General features: G+C 45.7%; 1 protein-coding gene across 4 annotated transcripts in view; it reads left to right on the top strand.

Moving 5' to 3' along the window:
* LOC121281905 (zinc finger MYM-type protein 3-like) overlaps positions 1-22,956 on the top strand; it is a 157,306-nt gene that overhangs the window by 18,878 nt on the left and 115,472 nt on the right. The window contains exon 1 of one of the 4 annotated variants that reach the window (XM_041195068.1): positions 22,414-22,537. The exons of the other annotated variants lie outside the window; for them this stretch is intronic. The gene's annotated coding sequence lies outside the window, so the exon portion shown is untranslated. Of the gene's footprint in view, positions 1-22,413; positions 22,538-22,956 lie in introns of those variants that run through there. 4 annotated transcript variants of the gene reach the window in all.

The following is a 22,956-nucleotide window of genomic DNA, read 5'->3' as shown; positions in this document are numbered from 1 at the left end:
TCCCAGGTCCCCGGAACTTGGAGGACTGCTGGAGGCCAGAACATTGCTGAGTTCGAGTCAGATGGCGAGACTTTAGACTTGGTCATGCCACAGTTGCTGGAGCTGCAAATGCAAGCTCGGGAACATCAGGAACGGATGGCCGCTGCACTCCTCAGATTGCAAGGCATAATGGAGGAGTCCATCCATCTTCAGGCTGAGGTGATAGCGCTGGCATCGCAATGCACCAAGGTCAACACTGGCAAGATGGCGGTCGCTATGGAGACCTTGGTCCAGGACATCACTCCTGCACTGCTGCGGGCTTAACTCCATTGTTGATGCCATTGTTGGCCTCCAACAGTGTGTACGCGAGAGGGTTTCTGGGCAGCTCGATTTCACTCCAGCTACCCTTTCCACTCACACAGTCAGCCAGGGGCCCTCGGGCACCCATTGGGAGGAGGATCAGCAGGTGTATGCTCCAGGGCCATCCACCCAGATGATCTATGAGTGACCGACCCATCTGACTCCCCTCTTTCTGTGACCTCCACAGATCCAGCTTCACAGGCCAAGGATGATGCCACTGCCACTCAGTACGACCCCAAAAGCAGGCCGGGTCCTCCAAGCCTTGGTCCTCCAGTGGACACCCGTCAAAATCATCACAGACAGTACGTCACAAACAGTACGCCTCCGCCTCCACTGTGGATGCCCAGGAACCACCAAGACAGTTCAGGAGAATTTTTTGCACAGCCTGGGCATGGGTGTTAATCACTCATATGTAATGTTCACTATTGTCAATAAATGTCTCCCTGACATTGTTTTGATGAGCAGTGTGAATCCTTTTGCGCAAGATAAAAGGCAGGTGTCTCAGTCCAGAGCCTCTTCCCTGTGCTCTGTGCAGCCATCAGACCACAGTGATGGTCCAGCCTCACATTCGCTGGAAACTTTACAGATGCCTGCACCTCAGTGGTGCTGATCATTGCTACCAGAATGTAGAGGGCAAGTGCCACAGAGTTCTCTCATATTCTCTGTGTGCTCTCAGCACCTTTAAGGTGGGGCTGGCCCTCATCACACCAGCATTTGCAACCAGTGATGCTGTGCACCAGCTCCTGAAGGGCTGAGAGGCTGAAGGTGGACACAGCATCAGACACATCTACAGTTTCATGGCTGCGTCTCTGAGGTGTCCATGATCATGGAGCACAAGCGAGCTGCCCTCGGCCAGACAGGAGTCAGACATTCTCAGAGGCCTTGTGAAGATCTATGGAGTGTCCTCACTGCACGTTGTCATCATCCTCCTGCGATCGAGCGACTATTAGGGCCTCCACTGCATCTCCATGACAGGAGCTTTCTCTCAGAGGGTATTAGCGCTGAGATAAGCCAGACTGGAGTCAAACATTCACAACTGTGATGTGAAGATCTATGGGGATACCTCACTGCATGTTGTCATCATCCTCCACAAATCTGGCAGCTATGAGCGCCTCCCGGGTGCGCCTGCCTTGTCTAGCTAGTGCGAGAGCCTCATCCCCATCATTGTCACCACCAAGGACCCCCTCACTCTTATCCCTGTCAGCGTCCTCCTCATTGGAGGAGATATGCAGCTCCTCCATCTTCTCCACAGCCAGCTACTCTCTCCTTTGGAGTGCCAGGTTGTAAGGGGTGCAGCAGACGACAACGATGCGTGACATCCTCTGTGGACTGTATTGCAGAGTTCCACCAGACCGGTCCAGGTGCAGGAACCACATCTTCAGCATCCCGAACTTGCTCCACCAAGTTGTGAACTGCTGCATGATCCTCATTATAGCGTCGCTCTGCTTCAGTCTGAGGCTGCCGCATGGGTGTCATCAGCCATGGCCTCTGCGGGTAGCCTTTGTCCCCAAGGAGCCAACCCCGCAGCCTGTGTGGACCCTGGAAGACCAGTTTTTACAGGTGTCCCTAATGCGTCACCATTTCCCTCACTTACCCTGCCCGCACCTCAATTGCCTGGGTGTGGGATGCAGCACCAGGCAGCATTTGACCACCTCCCCCTGCCCACCACATCCTCTCTTCAGCAATCACCTCCAAAGCTGGCCAGCACTTGCCCCCAGACACCCCGCCCCCACAGCTGTCATCTCCGCGGCCAGGCATCAGTTTCCCCCACCCCCTTGGCACCCCTAATGCCTGTAAACAACAGGCGAGCTGTGGAGAACGCTGCTGCTCACTCACCTCAGTTCCCCCAAAGTGAAGGCAGCCAAATGCGTGTGAAACATGTCGGCATGCTTTCCCGCTGACGTGGGCAGACGATACGGCGGGGTTCCAAGAGCCTGGTGAAATGGCCTTTTAATTACATGCTAATGTTTTACAATTAGATTGCCATCGGCCTAAGATAGGAAACATGGCCTGCCGTCGGCCAACTGAGCAGAAGATCGTGACTTGCCTTCACGCCGTCATGAAGTGGGTCCCGCCATATTTTCTGCACACGCCACCTATCACGCCCACCACCATTGGGCTCAGAAAATTCCGCCCAAAGTATTTTAGATAAGTCAACAATTCTGTTGAAATAATACGCAGATAACATGCACTTGTGAAAAAAGCAGGTTACCTGCTTATCTGCTGACATCACGAACAGTCTTCGGCATCAAAATGAATCACTAATAATTAACTATTATAATTATATTATAACTGACTAGTAGATTGCCTTCTAAGAAGGTCTGACAGGTCATGGGCATTAAACAGATGCAACAGAGCAATAGGCAGGAATAAATCAGTTCCTGGAATATAAAAGATGCTTAATCATGATTTAATAATGGGCTGTGGTTTTATAATCTGACTGTTTTGATAATAATAAGTTTAGGAAGGGGAAATTTAATATTAGGAAAATATTGAATATATATTAATGAGGATTAAGAATTGTACATAACTAATGGAAACTGTACATGATTGTGCATAATAGAATAGATAATAGTAATGGGATAACAGTGAGTAATATCTAAACAGTCCTATCATTATGTGAGACATATATTGAAAAAGAGTGAGTGTAACACACTGCCTGGGGTTTTCCATTTCTATGGTCACCAGTTCAAGCATTTCCATTCACCTCAAAGGGCGGGAATTCACAAGCTTGCCAAGCAGAGGTGGGAAAACCCCAAACTCAAGAATTTCAATCTCATTCATTTCTTAGGGCAGCATTTTCTGGGCCTGCCAGCAATGTGGTGGGTGAGAGCAGAAATTCAGAGAGAGACCAAAAGTCGGATTTCCGCCGGCGGGAGAACAAGTCGGAATTTTCCCCTCACCACTTTCATAGCAGGCTGATGGTGAGTCGGATTTCCTGCTGGCCCAGGTTGGGAACCTCATCTGCATGCATTAGCATTCCATGAACACTCATTAAGAATGCAAGTCGCCCGAATCAACGTTTCCCCCTACCAATTATATGTCATGCCAGCGGGAAATTAGACCGGTCTGAATCACGACCGGATATAAGTGGTTTGCAGCTGTCCATCCTCACTCTGCTCATCGCTATGAGGTAAGTGCAACATTCAAAGCCTAACTACAGCAGCGCTGCTCTGGGCTGTCAGCGATGTCAAAGCTGCAGTGTAGGCCTGACTGGTGGGGCGTCTGGTTGGGCCCCTCATGGTGGGTGCCTCGAGTGTGCAGTAGGGCTGCTCATGGTGGGTGCCTCGAGTGTGCAGTAGGGCTGCTCATGGTGGGTGCCTCGAGTGTGCAGTAGGGCTGCTCATGGTGGGTGCCTCGAGTGTGCAGTAGGGCTGCACATGGTGGGTGCCTCGAGTGTGCAGTAGGGCTGCACATGGTGGGTGCCTCGAGTGTGGAGTAGGGCTGCTCATGGTGGGTGCCTCAAGTGTGCAGTAGGGCTGCACATGGTGGGTGCCTCAAGTGTGGAGTAGAACAGCTCATGGTGGGTGCCTCGAGTGTGCAGTAGGGCTGCACATGGTGGGTGCCTCAAGTGTGCAGTAGGGCTGCTCATGGTGGGTACCTCGAGTGTGCATTAGGTCTGCGCATGGTGGATGCCTTGAGTGTGCAATAGGGCTGCTCACGGTGGCTGCCTCGAGTGTGCAGTAGGGCTGCTCATGGTGGGTGCCTCGAGTGTGGAGTAGGGCTGCTCATGGTGGGTGCCTCTAGTGTGCAGTAGGGCTGCACATGGTGGGTGCCTCGAGTGTGCAGTAGGGCTGCACATGGTGGGTGCCTCAAGTGTGGAGTAGAACAGCTCATGGTGGGTACCTCGAGTGTGCAGTAGGGCTGCACATGGTGGGTGCCTCAAGTGTGCAGTAGGGCTGCTCATGGTGGGTACCTCGAGTGTGCATTAGGTCTGCGCATGGTGGATGCCTTGAGTGTGCAGTAGGACAGCTCACGGTCGGTGGCACAAGTGTGCAGTAGGGCTGAGCATGGGTGGGTGCCTCGAGTGTGCAGTAGGGCTGTGCAGCTCACAGTGGTTTTTGCACTTTTTCTGGGGGAGAGCACTCATGTTGTGCTTTGGGTCTCAGGCAGGACCGTTCTCGAAAACAGAGGCCAGCATGGCAATTGGGGTGATGGGTGTATGACAGAGGCCTCAAGATGAAGGGTGCAGGGGAGGGTGGTCTTGGTTGGATGGGGGTTTGTTGGGAAACAATGGCAGGCATGGGAGGGGATGAACATGGACTCTAGAGTAGGAAGGGTAGGGGGTTAGTGTGGCACAAAAGGGAAGGATTGCCCAGAGACTCATGGACAGGGGGAGGAAGTTGGAGTTGTGGTCAGTCCCGAAGGAACCGTGGAGCTAAGTGACAGATAGTCTTACCCCAACTGAGGATTTGCAGCTATTTCAGGCTTCCCTAGAATATTAAGAGCTCCATGGCAGGAGTCCCTGATCTTTATTAACAGGAAAGGGTTCCACTCCCTCAGCATTCAGTTGGCATGCGATCATCAGGACCACATGATGCATGTTTGTGCCAGGTACCCCAGGGGTTCCCATGACTCTTACATCCTCCAACAGGGATGCACCTAGATGTAGAAATAGGTTTAGAAAAATTATGAAACGTTGATCTCACTTAGGGGCATGGGTGTTCACTCACTGTATATAGTGCATCTTTCAACATCTATCAACATCCTGGGGGTTACCATTGACCAGAAACTGAACTGGACTAACCATATAAATACTGTGGCTACAAACACAGGTCAGAGGCTAGGAATCCTGCGGCGAGTAACTCACCTCCTGACCCCCAAAGCCTGTCCACCATTGTTATGACACAGCAATTTGTAAAGTCTGAGTTATTTAAAATCCCAGAGGAAAACTTTAAACAACTATCATAAACTATATTTTCAATTGGTATGTTTTGAGTTGCAGCTCTAAGTTCAGGAATAAGACCACCAGTTCTCAAGAGGTTTTTATATCAAACTAAATTAGACATTTATTAATTTACACAAATTGAATACATACACATGGCTACAATATACTATCATAATTTTTTAACAAATTCCCAAATTGATCTCCACTAAGGCAACAATAACCAATAGACTTAACCAGACACCAGGCAAAGCATTTTCACCTTACGAATTCAAAATGAGATTCCTTTCAATTTGGTTGCTTTGCAGACAGCTGTAGGCTTACAGGCATTGATCTTACATGCTTCTACTCTACACAATCAAACTCCCTTCTGTTATACCCAGCACTCACCTTTGAATATAAATTCTCATTGTATCACCAAGCCCTTTGAACTCCTTTCATAGAACCGATTTTATTAGTTGTATAAGCACTGCTTGGTGTCTCCTAGCTAGATGCAAGATTTCATTCTCACTCTTGCAGCCCCTATTTAACAAAATGCAAATGTACCTCTACCTCTCTTTACATCTCAAAACTACTATACATCAAAGCACCCAGACTAGCTGGCTTTAATCAAATTAAGACATACACACACACCCACAGACTAAACCTCTATTTAAAAAAAAATTCCAATAACATTATACACATTAATAGCTTCATGACAGCCATCTACAAAGCACAAGTCAGGAGTGTGATGGAATAATCTCCTCGATGAGTGCTCCTCCAACAACACTCAAGAAGCTTGACACCATCCAGGATAAAGCAGCCTGCTTGATTGGCAGCACTTCCACAAACATTCACTCCCTCCACCACCGACAAACAGTGGCAGCAGTAGGTACCATCTACAGGACACACTGCAGAAACTTACCAAGGCTCCTTCGGCAGCATGTTCCTAAACCATGACCGCTACCTGCTAGAAGGACAAGGGCAGCAGATACATGGGAACACCACCCACCCCCTGGAAATTCCCCTCCAAGCCACTGACCATCCTGACTTGGGAATATATCGCTGTTCCTTCACTGTCACTGGGTCAAAATCCTGGAACTTCTGCCTCAACAGCACTGTGGGTATACCTACACCACAGGGACTGCAGCAGTTCAAAAAGGTGTCACAAAACTACCGTATTTTTCATAATATTATTGTGGGGCATTGTAAAGTCGGCTTCTGTTTGTGGGTGTGTGGATGGTTCCATCTGTGTGGCTGATTAAATTGAATTAGAGTTGGATAGAATGCAAAGTTGAAATTATCAAAAGAGTTAGGTTTAAAATAGGTCTTTGAAATGCTAATGAATGAGTTAGGATAAAGTCAGTAAATAGGGTATGGTTGAACTTTGCATTTTAAGATAAGTGGAGAGGTGTTCAATTTTCAAAGAAACATGATAATGTTTTACAACTAACAGGATAAATAGGACAAGGTTATCTCATGTATTTTTCCCCAAAAAGAAAAGGCCACATTGACAACATGAAAGATTTTTATGGTATGAGCAAAGTAAATTCCAAGGACTTATGGAAATAATGGGATTTACAGATTAAAGAGGAAGAATATATTTAAAGAAGGTTGAAAGGTTGTCTCAGAGGTGGTGGTATAAGATCTAAAAGATACACCATGTGCAACAGACTTGGGGAAACATCCTCTAGGCACTTTGCAGAAGTCTGTTGTTCCAGTATTCAAAGTTGTGTGAAAAAGCCTTTGGAATTCCACTGTTGAGTGAGTGCTGTGGTAACATTGCTGGATTGCCTCGCCACGTTTAAAATCTATTTTAGACTGTTGCCATAAAAGGGATGTTTAATTGGGAGTCAGGTTAATTAGGAATTTTGGGATTTGTTATAATATTAAGTAACTATGTAACTGTAGTCTTATATATGTGTTTTAATCTGCCTGATGCCTTGAGGAGAAGGGGCATCTGGAGGGAGGTTGAGGTACCGCTTCTCTCCCTTTCACCTAGCCACTGATGGATGCCACCTATGCCTAGAGCAGTGGAGTGCAGATCCAAGCACAAATCCGGCATAACCTGCTGGACCAAGGTCTCCAAGGCAGCCACCACCCTTCCCATTGAGATCTCGAGGCGCTCGCATGTCAGAACCATGACATCAGATGAACACAGTCAACAGGCTACAGCAAAGGATGGAAGAGACCGTCTGTTTCTCAGAACTCTGCCTGATGTTCCACTGCCTGACTTTGCATCTCCAGCATGCTTGCAACAGCCATTTCCAGAGGGTTATTATCTAACTCAGGCACAGCAGTGAGGTGTTCCCTGAATGTGACCCTAAGCCTAGTTTAGATGCGTGACCCACCCGGGGTTTGTGTCTCTGTGCTGGTGGAGGGTGCAGGTGTACTCAGTGATGGATCTTCTTCAAATGGATTATCATCGTACTCCTCGGAGGTGGCCTGGGGTCTAGAGCTTATTTTGGATGTGCTGGTTTGTCTGGACCTGCTGCTGGCTGTAAGGCATAAAAGATAGATTTAGTTAATGAACAGGCTGAATACAACATGACATGTCACTCACCATGAATGTCAGGATGTGATCAGCTCATGGGGAGCTCAACTGTACTGGCTTGCTGGGAGAGGCCAATCTCGCCCTCACACAGGAGTGATCTCTGTCCTCTACCCGCCAACTCAGCGACATCCTCCTCAAATTTGGAGAGCTCTCAGACATTGGCCATCCCTCCTCCAGTCTGGGATCTCTCCCTCTTGTTGTAGGTAAGCTTGGCCTGGATGAAGATAATTGGATGGAAAGTGAAGAGGAGGGATGGAGCACAGATTGGGAAACATGCATGCCTGCTGTGTGTGCTGAACCCTCCCCACTAAGGGCTGAAGATGCTGTTTGTGCAGGATGATAGATGAGGTGCTGATTAATAGGCTTTCAATGTTGATATCTCCCCCGCTAATATTGTGTGAGATCTCTGAGCTGTATGACACTTCGAGTACATAATGCCATTATGAAAGTGAACTTGGTGTGAGCTGAAGGTTGACTTACCCTGGTGTGGATGAGATAATTCACCCTCTTCCTGCACTGGATGTAATTTCTCTAGTGGTTGCCCACAAAGCTGACCCTTGTGACCACCTCCCAGACTACTGAGGTGAGGTTGGCAGGCCTCCTGGATACAACCCTGGGAAAAAGAACCTCCCAATCCTGGCAGACATTTCTAATTAAAGCCACCAGGGAGCTTTGGCTAAACCTCGGCACACTTTTCTTGTTCCTTGAGGCCATCTCCGGAACTTCTGACCATAAAGCTGGGCTGCAGAGAGTAAAGTAAGTGGCTGGGTGATGTTTAAATATGGCCGAACTTCAACCCCATGAGGTGATGGTGAGCTGACCAATCAGTGCCTGCCCCATCACATGATCCAGCGAGCAGCTCACCTATGCATAATTAATGAGGTTCCAAGCAGAAGATTGGGAGTGAAAACCATCAGGAAATCATCAGGAAACTCGTCGCTAATCCCGCCCGCCACTGCACTTAGTCTCCAGAATGGAAGATTCCATCCTTAATCTTCAGACATATATTGAGTGTACAATTAATTGGCATGCTGTCAAAAAAGCTAAGAATAAAAATGAATATTGCTGAAAAAAGAGACATGTCTAAGCTTTTCATCTTGCATTCATCAGGACATGTGCAAGAATACCAATATAAAGGGAAAACAGCAATTATCCATGGCAATGCCACTTGCCAACCAATCAGCACTTTCTTCACATACAGTATATTTGTTGTTTTCCCCTTATATTGGTATTCTTGCGAATGTCCTGATGAATGCAAGAAGGAAAACTTAGATGTGCCTCTTTTCTCAGCAACACTCAAGTCCTGTACTACCAAACAACTAAAAATGAATATATTCAGTGTAGTCCACAACACTCAATATACACAGTACCCCACAATGACACCCAATATACACACAGTACTCCACAATAACACTCAATATAAACACAATACTCCATAATAACACTCAATATATACAGTACTCCATAATAACACACAATGTACAATATCTCAGTGCCAATACCTTCTGTAAGAATGCTCCTGTCATGGAGATGCAGTGGAGGCCCTAATAGTCACTCGATCGCAGGAGGAGGGTGACAATGTGCAGTGAGGACACTCCATCGATGTTTACATAGCCTCTGAGAATGTCTGATTCCTGTCTGGGCAAGGACAGCTTGCTTGCGCTCCATGATCAGGACCATCTCAGAGATGCAGCCATAAAACTTTAGGTGCTTCTGATGCTGTGTCCACCTTCAGCTCCTCAGCCATTCAGGAGCTGGTGCACAGCATCAGTGGTCACAGATGCTGGTGTGATTGGGGCCAGCCCCACCTTAAAGATGCTGAGAGCACACAGAGAGAATAAGAGGACTCTGTGGTATCTGCCCGTTACATTCTTACAGCAATGACCAGCACAGCTGGAGGTGCAGGCATCAATAGTGTTTCCAGGGGGTGTGAGGCTGGACCATCACTGTGGCCTGAAGGCCGCACAGAGCACAGGAAAGCGGCCCTGGACTAAGACACCTGCCCTTGTCTTGTGCAGAAAGGTTTCACATCTGAGTGACAAGAATACTCCTCATGTGAAGAAGGAGCCAGAGGCAAGGAGACATTCTTGGGAGTTTACTGACAATAGTGAACATTATGTAGAAGTGACGAACACCCGTGCCCAGGCTGTCCTAAACCTGCCACTACGCCTCAGTGCTCCCCCGACATCCACAGCAGAGGCGGAGGCAGCCTGCTGATTGTGATGCCCTGTTTGTGTTGACTTAGGTGTGCATCCTCTGGAGGGCCGAGACTTGGAGGGCCCCAGCCTGCTTTTGGGATCCTGCTATGTGGCAGTGGCACCCTCCTCGGTCTGCGAAGCTGGATCTGTGGAAGTCACAGGAAGTGGGGAGTCACATGGGCCGGTCACTCCCAGAGTCACCTGAGTGGATGGCCCCGGATCGTGCACCTGCTGATCTTCCACCCTATAGGTGCCCGAGGGCCCCTGGCTGACTTGGTGAGCGGAAGGGGTAGTTGGAGTGAGATCGAGCTGCCCAGTACCCCTCTTGTGTATACACTGTTGGAGGCCAACTGTGGCATCAGCAATGGAGTTAAGTCCATGCAGCAGTGCAGGAGAGATGTCCTGGACCAAGGTCTCCATGGTGTCCACCATCCTGCCAGTGTTGACCTCGGTGCGTTGCAATGCCAGCGCTATCACCTCAGTCTGAAGACAAACGGATACCTCAATCCTGCCTTGCAAGCTGAGAAATGCAGTTGCTATCCTTTCCTGATGGAGTTTGCCTTTGCAGCTCCAGCAACTGTAACATGACTGAGTCCAGAGGCTCGTCATCTGACTTGGATTCAGCAACGTTCTGGCTTCCAGCAGTCCTCTCAGTGCCAGGGACCTGGGAAGTCCCTGCCTCCGCCTGCTGTGGATCAGGGAGTGCGATGTGCTCACCAGATTATGGCCCTGAGGCTACTCTAAAGCTAGGTCCCATCGAGGTGTATTTCTCTGCGCTGGTGGAGGGTCTGGGCTGAGCGCTGTGACAGGACTTCAGGGAGATTCCCTTCAGATTCCTCTTCGGAGGTTTCTTCGGAGCTTACTTGGAGACTCTGGATAATGGACTCCATCTGCTGCTTCTCAGGTGTGCCTGCGAAAACAAGGGGAGATAATTAGTGCTTGGCAGTGGCCTGTGAAAGAGGACACATCACTCCCGGCATTGTTATCTGATGGATGTTGCACTCCTGGATCCTCACCTGGCAGAGCAACACTGATCTCACCGTCAGCACAGGACTGGTCCTGGTCATCGCCGGCCAGCTGGATGGTTCTGTTTTCAAATTCTGTGAGAACTTTAAATCCCGGCATCTGTCCACCTGTCTGCGACCTTTCACAGTTATGAGCCAGTTTGTCCTGCATGAATAGAGATGGGGAGAGTGTATCAGCATGCCTGCCAGCCAGAAGTTAAGTATGCCTGGTCTGTGTGGGTAGTGAGTGGTCCCATGGACAGAATGAGGACAATGATGGTGTGTGAGAAAGAGTGAATGTTGGTGTCCCTTGCACTAGCAGTGAGTGAGGGCCCTGTGGGTGTGTGATGGTTTTGTGAGTGTATGAGTTGGGAGCGAAAAGAGTGACTTACCCTGCCGGAACGAAGGAGATCATTCATGCTTTTGCGGTACCAGGTGGCTGTCCTCTTCTGAAAGGCATTGGCACTGACCACCATTGCCACTGTCTCCCAAGCCAGGTTAGTGACATTGCTACCCATCCTGCGGCCAGAGCGGGGGTAGAGCACATCCCGGCGGGCCTCTACAGCATCCAGCAGTCACTCAAGTAACTCATCATTGAAGCTGGGGGATTCAGTTTTTTTGCCTTTGCAGGCCATGTCTCCCAGGCAGCGGTGGTGAACTAGCGGCGATGTGTTTTGCTGGCGGCTGCCTTTTAAAGATGGCGGCAGGCATGATGCAACAGCGGGGTGATGGCGAGCAGGCAAATGATTCATGGGAATGAATATATAATGAGGAGGGCTCAGGAAGATATGGCGTGAAAACCTGCCACTTTCATCAGTTGGTAGCACTCCATTTTACCCACCCGCTACTGCACTTAGTGCAATTCTGGGAAAATTCAGCCCCAAGTCACACACCATCATGACTTACAATTATATTACCATTCCTTCACTGTTGCTGGGTCAAACTTCTGGAACTCCCTCCCAAACAACACTGTGAGTGTACCTACACCAGTAGAATTTGTTATGACACAGCAGTTGGTAAAGGCTGAGTTGTTTTAGACCAGGAGAGAAACTTCAACAACTGCCATCACTTATATTTTCAATTGGTATGTTTGAGGTGCAGCTCTGAATTCAGGAATAAAACCACTAAGCCTCAAGAGGTTTTTATATAAAACTAAATTAAACATTTATTAATTTAATGAAAAATGAAACACATACACATGTCTACAAATTACTATCATAATAACTTTTAAACAAATCCCCAAATTAATCACTCCCAGGGAAATCTTCACCAAGGCAACAAGAACCTATCGACTTTAAACAGACACCAGGCAATGCACATTTTACGTTATGAATTCAAAATGAGGTTCCTTTCAATTTGGTTCCTTTGCAGTCAGTTGTAGGCTTACAGGTTGGTGAGATGTTACATGCCTCTGACCTATAGACACAAATTCCTTTCTGTTTATACCTAGCTTTCCCTTTGAATGTAAATTTTCTATTGTATTACTAGGGATTTTTTAATGTTTCCTCTCCTAACAATAATCCTCTCATTCCACCAATTTTATTAGTAATATAAACACATTGCTTGGTGTCTCCCAGCTGGGTGCAAGATTTTACCCACTCTTTTGAATGGCTTATTCAACAAATGCAAATTGACTTTATCTTTTAACTTACTTTTATCTAATTAACATCTCAAACTTGGCTTTAATCCAATTAAGACACACACAGAGACACACATAGACACAGACCCTACTACAAGTCCAATTTAAAAATAATTTCCAATAACATTATACACATTAATATCTCTTCATGACAAAGTGCAGTAGTCTAAAAACACAGCTCACCATCACCTGCTCGAGGGCAATTAGGGATGGACAATGAATGCTGGTCTTGCCAACAATTCTCACATTCCATGAATGAATAAAAAGAAAATAAAATTCACACACACAGTAGCCACACAATCACCACTGTAAACACCATAACCTATACCACCCAACATACACATAGTACTCCGCAAGACCAAATATACACAAAGTAGCCCACAATAATGGATGACACAAAACTTGGAAGTACTTTTGAATTGTGAGGAGGATAATGATAAACTTCTAAAGGACAAAAGGAGGTTGGTGGAGTGGCGGACAAATGGCAGATGAAATTTAACACAGGGAAGTGTGAAGTGATTCATTTGGTAGAAAGAATGAGGAGAGGAAATACAAAATAAAGGCTAAAATTTTAAAGGGAGTGCAGGAGCAGAGGGACCTGGGGGTATATGTGCACATATCATTGAAGGCGGCAGGACAGTTTGAGAAACAGCTAATAAAGCATAAAGGATCCTGGGCTTTATAAATAGCTGCATAGAGTATAAAAGCAAGGAAGTTATGATAAATCTGTATAAAATACTGGTTGGACCTCAACTGGAGTATTGGGTCCAATTCTAGGCACCACACTTTAGGAAGGATATGAAGGGATTAGAGATGGTGCAAGCAAGATTCACTTGAATGATTGCAGGGATGAGAAACTTCAGTTACATAGATAGATTGGAGAAGTTGGGTCTGTTTTCCTCAGATAAGAGAAGATCAAGAGGAGTTTTGATCGGAGTGTTCAAAATTATGAAAGGTCTAGACAGAGTAGGTGGAGAGCAACTGTTCCCGTTGGTGGAAGGGTTGAGAAGCAGAATGCATGGATATAAGATGATTGGCAAAAGAAGCAATGGCAATATAAGGAAAAACCTTTTTAATGCACTGAGTTGTTAGGATCTTGAATGCACTGCCTGAGAGTGTGGTAGAGGTAGATACAATTGTGAATTTCTAAAGGGAATTATCTGAAGAGAAAAAAAATTGTAGAGCTACCGGGAAAAAATGGCTGAGTGGTACGTGCTGGAATGGACACAGCGGGACAATAGGCTTCCTTCTGTGCTGTAACCATTCGGTGATAACACCAATACAGTACCACACAACAACCCCAATATACACACAGCACCCCAAATCCAGAATATGCACACAGTACCCACGATCACCCTCAAAATAACAAAGAACCCACAACACCCAATTTACACACAATACCCATAATAACCTCCAATATGCACACACACCCTGTAATAAGCCCAATATTCACACAGCACCCCACAAGCATAATATACATGGTACCTATAATAATCCCTAATATACACACAGACTGCACAATAACCCAAAATATACATAGCATCCCACAAGCACAATATAACACAGTACCCATAATACACATCGTACTCTATAATAACTCCAAATAAAACACAGTTCCTAGAATAACCCCCAATACATAGACAGCAACTCACTCCGCTTTAGAGAGCCAGCACAAACATGGTGGGCCAAGTGGCCTCCTTCTGTGCTGTAACCATTCTATGATTCTATGATTCATTAACCCCCACCATAGCCCCAGGAATTTAGGCCAAACAGGTGGCATTTTGTTTTTCTCCTTTGTTCTGAAACGGAGCATGTTTTTTTTCAGCAGTTCTTTCATTTTCAGAGGGATGGGTTTGTTCAGTCATGGGTTTGTTTGGGGAACCAGGTTTGTTCAATAATGGGTTTGTTTGGGAACCAGGTTTGTTCAATAATGGATTTGTTGGGTGACCTAGTTTCAAGAGAGTGAGCCCTGATATTAACTGTGTTGAAGCAAACCCAATCATTTTAAATAAAAACACAAAATGCTGGAAATACTCAGTGGCTTAGATAGCATCTGTGAAGAGGAACAGTGTTAACATTTCAGGTCGAGATGACACTTCATCAGAATGTTCTGATTAAAGGCCATTTCAACCTGACATGTTCACTCCATTTCTCTCCATAGATGCTGCAGGACCTGCTGAGCATTTCCAGCACTTTTTGTTTTTATTGCAGATTTCCAGCATGTGCAGTATTCTGCTTTTCTATTTGAGGTAGCTCTCTGTGGGTTTGCAAAGTTCATTAGCTGATAGCCAAAAGCTAGCTACCTCGACTACATTATCTCATATCTTGTTTCCTGTAAGGACTCCATTCCACTCTCCCAGTTTTTCTGTCTCTACCCCAGCACATCTATACGTCTTCCTTCTTCAACCAAGGATTCCTACCCAGCATGGTTGCCAGGGTCACATAGGGCTGTACCCTATCTATTTCACGCACTTCTGTTCTCACCCCTTCCCTTCATTCCCAGAACCATAATAGGGATCCTCTTGCCCTCACCTTCTACCTACTTGCCTCCATATTCAAGGGATCATCGTCTGCCATTTATGCCAGCTCCAGTGTGATGCCACCATCAAACATGTCCTCCCCTGTACTCTTGTTTCAGCATTCCGAAGGGGCCATTCCCTTCATGACACACTAGTCCACTCAGTCACCACTAATACCCCATCCATTTCCTATGGTACGTTTCTGTGCAGGTGCAGGAGATGCAACACCTGTCCTTTCACCTCCTCCCTTCTCACTGTCTAAGGCCCCAAACATTCCTTCCAAGTGAAACAGCGATTTACTTGCACTTCTTTCAATTTAGTAAGCTGTATTCGCTGTTCATAAGAATAAGAAATAGGAGCAGGGGTAGGCCATTCGGCCCCTCAAGCCTGCCCCACCATTCAATAAGGTCATGGCTGATCTGCCCCAGGCCTCAACTCCTCTTTCATGCCAGCTCCTCATAGCCTTCAACACCCCAATATTTCAAAAATCTATCTACCTCCTCTTTAAATACTTTCAGTGTTCTAGCCTCCACAACTCTCTGAGGCAGAGAATTCCAGACATACATTATCCCCTGAGAGAAGGAATTCCTCCGCATCTCAGTTTTAAGCGAGTGTCCCCTTATTCTGTAACTATGTCCCTTAGTTCGAGATTCCCCACCAGTGGAGATATCTTCTGAACATCTCCTCTGTCAAGGCCCCTCAGAATCTTGTACATTTCAATAAGATCACCCCCTCATTCTTCTAAACTCTAATGAGTAAAGGCCGAAACTGTTTAGCCATTCTTGATAGGTCAATCCCTTCCCCAGGAATCAACCTAGTGAATCTCTTTTGAACTGCCTCCAATGCCAATATATCCTTTCTTAAATATGGGGATGAAAACTGTACACAGTACTCCAGTGCAGCCCACCAACACTCTGTACAGTTGTAACAAGATTTCTCTATTTTTAAACTCCAACTCCCTAGCAATACAGGCCAAAATTCCATTTGCCTTCTTAATTACTTGCTGCACCTGCATGCTAACTTTTGTGTTTCATGCGCAACGACTCCCAGATCCCTCAGTGTTGCACTTGAGACTCTCTCCATTCAAATAATAGTCTGCCTTTTGATTTTCCTACCAAAGTGCATGACCTCACACTTTCCTACATTAAACTTCATCTGCCAAGTTTTTGCCCACTCACTCAAGCTGTCTATATCCTTACGTCCTCATCTCAACATGCCCTCCTGCCAATTTTGTATCATCAGCAACTTTGGATACATTACACTCTGCCCCCTCCTCCAAGTCATTCATATAGATAGTAAGTAATTGAGGCCTTAGGGCTGATACTTGTGGCAGTCCACTAGTTACATCTTTCCAATCTGAAAAAGACCCATTAATTCCAACTCTCTGTCTTCTGTGTGTTAACCAATTTTCAGTCCATGCTAATACATTACCCCCAATACCATGAACTCTTATTTTGTGCAATAACCTTTTATATGGCACCTTATAGAATCCTTCTGGAAATGCAAATACACTACCTCTACCAGTTCCCCTTTATCAACTCTGCTTGTCATATTCTCAAAGAACTCTAGCAAATTTGTCAAACATGATTTCCCTTTCACAAAACCATGTTAACTCTCTTTGATTGTGTTAAGCTTTTCTAAATATCCTTAATAATGGACTCTAGCATTTTCCCAATGAGAGATGTTAGGCAGAAAAAGTTTCCTGCTTTTTGCCTCCCTCCCTTCTTGAATAGGGGAATCACATTAATGGTTTTCCAATCCATTGGGTCCCTCCTGGAACCTAGTGAGTTCTGGAATATTTCGACCAATGCCTCCACTATTTCTGCATCCACTTCCTCCAAAACCCTTGGATGTAGGCTATCAAGTCCTGGCAACTTGTCTGCCTTTAGTCCCATTAATTTGTCAAATACTTTGCCCCTTGTGATAGAGACTGTTACAAGATCTTTCCTCCCATTAGCTCCTTGCTTATCTGATATCTTTGGGATGTTTATAGTGTGCTCTACCATGAAGACCGATGCAAAATATTGGTTTAAGTTATCTGCCATTTCCCTGTTATCATTTCTCCAGTCACATCCTCCCACACTCACTTTAACTATTCTCTTTTTATGTACCTGTAGAAGCTCTTGCTGTTTGTTTTTATATTTCTTGCCAATTTACTTTCATAATCAATTTTCTCCTTCTTTATTAGCTTTTTAGTCATCTGCTGCTGGTTCCTAAAAAAATTCCAATCCTCTGGCCTACCATTAGTTTTTGCTGCTTTGTATGCCTTAATTTTTGATTGGATACTCTTTCTGATCACTTTTGTTAACCACGGGTGGTTCATCCTTCTCATCAAGTCCTTCTTTTTGACCGGAATAAATTTTTGCTCAGCATTATGAAATACCTGCTGAAATGTCTGCCACAGCTCATTCACTGACATTCACCTTCATCTATTTTCCCAGCCCGCTTTAGACAACTCTTTCTTCATACCTCTGTAATTGCTCTTATTTAAGTTGAGGACACTGGTTTGAGATCCGAGTTGCTGACCCTCAAACTGAATTTGAAATTCTACCATGTTGTGATTGCTACCCCCTGGAGCATCCTTAACTACGAGATTTCTTACTATCCCTACTTCATTACACATTACTAGATCTAAAATAGCCTGTTCCTGTTCCCGGGTAGGTTCTGTAATGTATTGCTCTCAGAAACAATCCCTGATGCACTCTACAAATTCATCTTCCATGTTACCCCTCCCAATCTGATTTGGCCAGTCAAAATGCAGATTAAAATCACCCATGACAATTGCAGCGCCCTTCTTACACACCTCAATTATTTCCCAATTTATACTATGACCTACAGTGAGGCAACTCTTCAGGGACCGATAGATGACTCACACCCATGACTTCTTCCCCTTGCTATTCCTTATTTCCACCCAAACTGATTCCACGTCACGGTCTATTGCACATATATCACTAGTCACCACTGCACTGATACTTTCCTTTATTAACAAAGCTATTCCACCTCCTTTTCACCTATTTTCTGGAATATTGAATACCCTTGAATATTGAGTTCCCAATCTTGGTCACCCTGCAACCATGTCTCTGTCAAGTCATATCTGTTTATTTCTATTTGTGCCATCAACTCATCTATCTTGTTACAAATGCTGCATGCATTCATCTAAAGATCATTAAGTTTTGACTTTTTACCAATATTACTCATTCTGGCTCTAATTTCTGCTATACACTTCTGCTTATATTTTCTGCCCCTTCCTGTCACACTTCGATTATCATTCGCCTCTTCACCACCCTGCTCCTCTGCTCTCTCGATTATTTTTGATTTTCTAAACTTCCCTTCAGTTGAAAATTCTAATTAGTTTAAAACCGTGTCTATAACCTTAGTTATATGATTTGTCAGGACACTGGTCCCAGCTTGGCTCATGAAACCCGTCCCACAGAACAGCCCTCTCCTTCTCCAGTACTGGTGCCAGTGTCCCATTTCTCCCACACCAATCTTTGAGCCACGCATTTACCTCTCTAATCTTATTTTCCCTACGCCAATTTGCACATGACTCTGGTAGTAATCCGGAGATTATTACCTTTGTGATTCTGATTTTTAATTTAGCACCGAGCTGCTTTTAGTCTCTCAGCAGAACCTCTTTCCTAGTTCTACCTATGTTGTTGGTATCTACTTGGACCATGACAACTGGGTCCTTCCCCTCCCACTCGAAGTTTCTTGCCAGCCCAGAAGAAATGTCCTTAACATTGGTACCAGGTAGGCAACACAGCCTTTGGGACTCTCTGTCTTTGCTGCAGAGAACAGTATCTATTCCCCTAACTATGCTACCCCCTATTACTACTACTTTTCTCTTTTCTTGAATGATGGTCTGTACCATGGTGCTGTGGACAATCCCTGCAGTCTGTGCCCTCGTCCACACTGGGAGCAAGAGCCTCATACCTATTGGATAAGGGCACTGGCTGACACTCCTCCAAAGCTAAATTCTGGATCCCCATATCTGCCTCACTCACAGTCACACCCTTCTGTCCCTGACCACAGACCAAATTTGATGTAATTATTCTAAGGAGTGTGTCTGTCTCCTGAAACACAGTGTCCAGGTAACTCTCCCCCTCCCTGATGTGTTGCAGTGTCTACAGCTCGGACGCCAGCTCATCAACTCTGAGCCAAAGTTGCTCGAGCAGCCAACACTTGCTGCAGATGTAGTCACCGTGGATCGTACCAGTGTTCACCAACTCCCGCATGCTACAGCTGCAATACATCGCCTGCCCAGCTATCTCTATTCTATTTAATTAATTAATTTGGATGTTAAATATTTTAAAAGTGAATTTCTTAACTGTACTGTTCAGCTGTAATAACGTCTCCTGATTTCAACCACTTGGCCCATCAAAAGAGACAGAGAAGAGATACCCACCAATCACCTACCTGTTTTCCTTTGATGTCACACTTCAGCTCTGACAGGTTGAAAAAGGCTGAAGAGGCTTCTGCCGCCGCTTTTTATCTCTCGCCGCTGTTGCCCTTCCCACAAAGATCTGCTCTCTGCGTGCTCCCAGCTCTCCTCTTGCTGTATTAAACTAAAAATCTTGGTTCTCCTCTTGCTGTTTTAAACTGTAAAACTCTGGGCTCTCCTCTCACTGTTTTAAACTGTGAAAATCCCAGCTCTCCTCTTGCTGTTTTAAACTGTGAAAATCCCAGCTCTCCTCTCGCTGTTTTAAACTGTGAAAATCCTGCCGCTCCTCTCACTGTTTTAAACTGTGAAAATCCCAGCTCTCCTCTCGCTATTTTGCTCTGCTGTACAATGGGGAGACAAAAAGCTGACTGGGTGACCATTTTGTAGAACATCTCTGTTTAGTCTGAAAGCATGACCCTGAGTGTCCGGTTGCTTGTCAGTTTAATTCTCCACCTTGCTCCCAGGCTGACCTTTCTGTCCATTGTCTGCTACAGTGTTCCAGTGAAGCTCAACGCAAGTGCGAGGAACGGTACCTTATCTTTCTACTTGGTAGTCTAGAGCCCTCTGGACTCAACATCAAGTTCAACAGATTTAAATCTTAACCTCTGACTTCATCTTGTTCTATTATTCTTTTTTCTAATTGCAGCAAGTAATTAAGAAGGCTAATAGAATGCTATCCTTTATTACGAGAGGGATTGAACACAAAAGTAAGGATGCTTCAGTTATAGAGCATTGGTGAGACCTCACCTCGAATACTGTGTGCAGTTTTGGTCTCCTTATTTAAGGAAGGGTGTAAATGCATTGGAGGCAGTTCAAGGGAGATTTACTAGTTTGATACCTGGAATGAGTGGATTGCCTTATGAGGAAAGGTTGGACAGACTAGCCTTGTTTCCACTGGAGGTTAGAAGAGTGAGGGGTGATTTTATTGAAGTATACAAGATCCTGAACAGCCTTGACAAGGTGGACGTTGAAAGAATGGTTCCTCTTGTGGGTGAATCCAGAATGAGGGGGCACTGTTTTAAAATTAGGGGTTGCCCTTTTAGGACAGAGATGAGAAGAAATTTTTTCTCTCAGAGGGTTGTGCAACTTTGGAATTCACTGCCTCAGAAGGTGGTGGAGACAGGGTCACTGAATATTGTTAAGGCAGAGGTAGATAGATTCTTAAACAAAAATAAAAAAGCTGGAAAAACTCAGCAGGTCTGTCAGCATTTGCAGAGAGGAATACAGTTAACGTTTTGAGTCCATCACACAAATGCTGTCAGACTGCAGATGCTGTCAGACCTGCTGAGTTTTTCCAGCTATTTTTATTTTTGTGTCAGATTTCCAGCATCCGCAGTATTTTGCTTTTATCTTGGTAGATATATTCTTGTGAGGCAAGGGAATCAAAGGTTATTGGGGTTAGATGCGAATATGGAAATCGAAACACAAGAAGGTCAGCCATGATCTTATTGAATGGTGGAGCAGGCTCGAGGGGCCGAATGGCCTACTCCTGTTCCTATTTCTTATATGTTATGTTCTTTCTCTTTTTGCTTTTCTCGGTTGGTTCTATCTTGTTTCATTATTCCTTCATGTTTCATTCAACCAGTTTTTATGTAGCCATTTGGACAACTTTTGTTTCTTTACTATGCCCGTTACCACTCTTTTTGATTATTGCATCATGAAATTTTGTTATTTAATATACCCTGTCCTCCACCCTATCTCTTTTCTCTTTTGTTCTTCTTTCCCCCTCTGTCCATCTACTGTTTAAAATATTCTGATATTTCTATCTTTCTTCAATTCTGATCAAGGTCACCTCAACCTGAAATGTTAATTCTGTTTCCCTCCATGGATGCTGCCTGATCTGCTGAGTATTTCCAGCATTTTGTCTTTATATATTATATTTTATTTGTTTAGTGTGTGCATAGTCACAGGCCCAAGCAGTAGCCTTGCTAGGAGTTCTTTAAGCCCACCTTTAAGTTTAGTCAGCGGATACTCCAGCAGTCATTGTTTGGACTGCACCACAGCTGCAGCTTGGGTAGCTTTTGTGAGCTGACTGATGTTGGATGGCTGCACAAGAGGCCTTGGTCAGTCAGGAAATGGTTTTAAAGGACCCAGTGTTGCTGTGGGAGATCAAACCCAGGTGGAGGAGAGTGGGGTTTGCAATGAGAGGGCGGCTTCTGGTGAATGGTTTCTTTTGCCATTGGTCCTCATATATTCCTCCTTGGCATGGTTAGTTCAATCATATGGCTGGTGTGAGGGAAGGCATACTGCTCATGGGTTGAGGAGGTCCAGTAGCTTAACTATTTCAATTCTCCTCCTGATGGCTTGGGGGGAGGGGCAGTGTGGAAATTATAGTAAATTAATGTTTCCCTTGTTTTTAAAAGACATGTTTTCTGCGGATTTTCAATTCTACAGGTGTTTGACCGTTTTTATTTCAGTGACTGACCGCGTGCTTCTTTTCCGATTAAATGCTCCGGGGTTAGTTTTTCTTGGGAAACAATAAAATAAAAGGGAGCGGGCGGGCGCACTCTGCGCACGCGCAGGGGAGGGTTTTTGTTTGAATGGTTCCAATCCACTTCCATCCCGCCCCTACCCCTATCCTTACCCCCACCCCTATCCCCAACCCACACCCCGCCCCCGCCGAGCCACCAGCTGTCAATCAGACTTCGCACCGTCAATCAAACGCTTCTCCCCGCCCACTGGCCGCCCCTTTCGCTGTTAATCAAACGGTCCGCCCCACCCATTGGCCGCCCCTTTCCCCTGTCAATCAAACGTTGCGCCCCTCCCATTGGCCGCCCCCTCACTGTCAATCAAACCCCCACCACCCCCTCTCCTCCTCCTCGTCCCCGCCCACGCCCCGCCCCTTTGCCTTGTCAATCAGGCGGAGCGCACAGTTTGCAGCGCTGGTTGGAAAGCGAGGTATCGGATCCTGAGCGGAACCGCCGACATCTGGAGCTGGCTGGAGCTGCTGCTGGTGTTTCTTTAGCAGCCGTGGCGCAGGTAGTTCTGCACTTTTTCTGGCTTCAAATTTAGGTGGTAAACGGCCTTGCAGGAATCAGAGATTTGTTCCTCTGTTTACGTCCTTGATTCCTGTGGCAGTCGTAATTTGGCGATGGGAAATGTGTGTTTTTGTGTGTCTTGTGTGTAAAGGTCTGTGTGTGTGTGTGTGTGTGTGTGTGTGCGCCTCACGCAGGATGGCTGAATGTAATAATGGCGGACTCGAGCAAAAAAAAACTGAGGGAACAAAAAAAATCCGCGAGGTGTGCTCCGGCCGAATCGAGAAAAAGAAAAAAATCATTCTAATGTTATTTTTTTCTTAAAAATCACAAAACGTGGGGATCCCATCCGAGCAGCGTTTTTATTTTAAAAAAATTGCTCTGGTGCAACAAATGGCTTGTGTTTGGGAGTGAAATATCTCC

Source organism: Carcharodon carcharias, chromosome 9 (assembly GCF_017639515.1).
Source record: "Carcharodon carcharias isolate sCarCar2 chromosome 9, sCarCar2.pri, whole genome shotgun sequence".
In the NCBI taxonomy this organism is placed as follows: domain Eukaryota; kingdom Metazoa; phylum Chordata; class Chondrichthyes; order Lamniformes; family Lamnidae; genus Carcharodon; species Carcharodon carcharias.
Note: the sequence above shows the minus strand (reverse complement) of the source record. Positions and strands in the feature narration are given on the sequence as shown.